The sequence below is a fragment of the Sapajus apella genome, unplaced genomic scaffold (genome assembly GCF_009761245.1).
Source record: "Sapajus apella isolate SASKATOON/1434 unplaced genomic scaffold, GSC_monkey_1.0 scaffold17, whole genome shotgun sequence".
NCBI classification, from domain to species: Eukaryota; Metazoa; Chordata; class Mammalia; order Primates; family Cebidae; genus Sapajus; species Sapajus apella.
The window spans coordinates 27,140-29,606 of NW_022436957.1; the positions used below are offsets into that span (position 1 = coordinate 27,140).

The window sequence follows — 2,467 nt, forward strand, 5'->3', positions numbered from 1 at the left end:
GAAATCAAACTAGCATTACATATTACTTGGTAAAATTATGTCTACAAATATACACCAACAAGGAATCACTAATTATTTCTCTGTGACACACTGCCCTGAAACTTAGTGGCTAAAAAAAACAACTATTTATTTAGTGCAAGAGTGTCTGGTTTTATAATTTGGACTGGGCTCAGCTGGGTGGCTCTTGTTGTCTTGCCTGGGCTCCCTCATGTATCGGTGACCAGTTCACAGGTTGGCTGGGGGCTGGTGGTTCTAGGACAGACTCAGGCATGGTGACAACTCATTTTAGCTTCTAGAGCTTCGAGTGAACTCCAGTAGTTTGGCTCAGATTTGTACATGTGCGACCTGGGCAGAGGTCCAAGAACTGAAACATGCAAGACCTTCTGAAGCCCAGGTTTAAAAGTGGAATGCTGTCCCTTCCAGTGTATGCTATTGACTAAAGAAAGCCAGTGCAGATTCCGGGGAAGGCTAATGCACTTCGTTTGTTAATGGGAGGAGTGACAAAGTCGTCTTGCAAAGGGTGTGGACAGGGAGGAGCTATGGCAAGTGGCCAGTTTGCAATGAACCACAAATAGTAAAAGATACTATTGTTGAGTTCTCTGAAAGTACATTTCATCTCAAAATAATAAACAATCTAAGAGTAGTGTTGATATCCCTCTTGAAAAGACCAAATAGCCAGATTTTTAGGGTTTCATATTGATTATGATGATACCAAAAAATTACACTGTATTGGATTAACTTGGAAATTAACAAACAAAGCACAGTACAGCTTTTTTAATGGTGCACTTCCATTATTCATTATATAAAGTATTTAAATCCAGGAACAGATAATAGGAATTGTCAAATAGAAGCACTTTAATTGAGAGCCATACAGATGTGTTACTAAAGTTTTACTTAACTCTAGCCCCTTTAATGCACACTCACATTTTTAAGGGAAAAGAGTGAACTAAAATGGAACACATAACTTTCATATAAGGAAAGGTGGAATATAGAAATAGATTTTAACTCAATCAATTCAAGAGTAGACAAGAAAGAAGAAAATAAAGAGCGTTTGGTAAGTGGAAAACACAAAATAAGCAGGAGAAAATAAGATAGAATATATCAGCTATAAGAATAAATGGAGCTCTCTTTGCCATCTTTTCTCCTTTCTTGGAATTGCTGCCATGAATGTTGAGCTTTGCAGTTTCAGAGGGTACAAGATCTACCCCGGACATAGGAGGAACTACGCCAGGACCAAACACAGGAAGGTTTTCTAGTTTTTTAATGCAAAATGCGAGTTGGCCTTCCTTTCCAAGAGGAATCCTTGGCAGGTACACTGGACTGTCCTCTACAGAAGGAAGCACAAAAAAGGACAATTGGAAGAAATTCAACGGAAAAGAACCCGCCAAGCAAATTGCAGAGGGCCCTTGCTGGTGCAGTCTCTTGCTGACATAATGGCCAAGATGAATCAGAAAATTGGCGTTAGAAAGGCTCAATGAGAACAAGCTAACAGGGCTCATAAGGAAGCAAAAAAGGCTAAGCAAGCACCTAAAAAGACTGCAATGGCTGCTGTTAAGATACCGATTAGGTTGGTGCAAAAGTAATTGTGTTTTTTGCCAAAGACAGCACCTAGGCAGAAGCTTGTGAAGCCTGTGAAAGTTTCAGCTACCCAAGTTGGTAGAAAACGCTAACCTGGCAGACCAGATTTTAAACTAAAGGTTGGACTATAACTCGAGGTTGCGCTGGAGATTTTATTCTCATGTAAGGCATGTTGGGCCTTACGTGGTCATAGGTGAACTAATAAAATTAAGTAAGATGTAGGTATTTTATTAAAAAGTCTATTTGCGTAGCTGGGGTGTATAGGGCACATTACATAAACTTCTTTGTCTTAATTTTTTGGTTACATGGCTGTAAGTGCTAGGATGTTGCATGGATTTGCCTGGTGTGGTGGCTCATGCCTGCGGTCCCAACGCTTGGGAGGCCTAAGCAGGTGCCTGACATCAGAAGTTCAAGACTAGCCTGAGCAACATGGTGAAACCCTGTCTCTAAAAAAAATACAAACCCCGTCTCTACAAAAAATACAAAAAATATAAAAATGAGCTGCAGGTTCATGGTGGCATGCATCTGTAGTTTCAGCTATTTAAGAGATGGAGGAGGGAGCATCACATGAGCCCAGGAGGTTGAGGCCACAGTGAGTCAGAATTGTACCACTGCATTCCACCCTGGGTGATAGCAAGACCCAGTCTCAAAAAAGAATAAAAAAATACGTACTTTTTAGATGATTTTCTCATTAAATTACCTTTTCCCATGATAGACAAATTTGGTTTATACTGGGTTTGCCTTGTAGTCATTGGTATCTTGCTTATCACTCGCTGGTAGCTGAGTTGAAGGTGCTTAAAACTATCAGCTGTATTAATCTGCCCTTGCTTACCGAAAATATGCCTAAATGAAAAGCATGGCTGCCTGAGTAAAGAGTAGCCTTAGCTAC

At 40.3% G+C, this 2,467-nt stretch overlaps 1 pseudogene; it reads left to right on the forward strand.

Annotated features, from left to right (window-relative positions):
• Positions 1-1,099: 1,099 nt before the first annotated feature.
• Positions 1,100-1,897, forward strand: LOC116556520 (annotated as a pseudogene).
• The last annotated feature ends 570 nt before the right edge of the window (positions 1,898-2,467 follow it).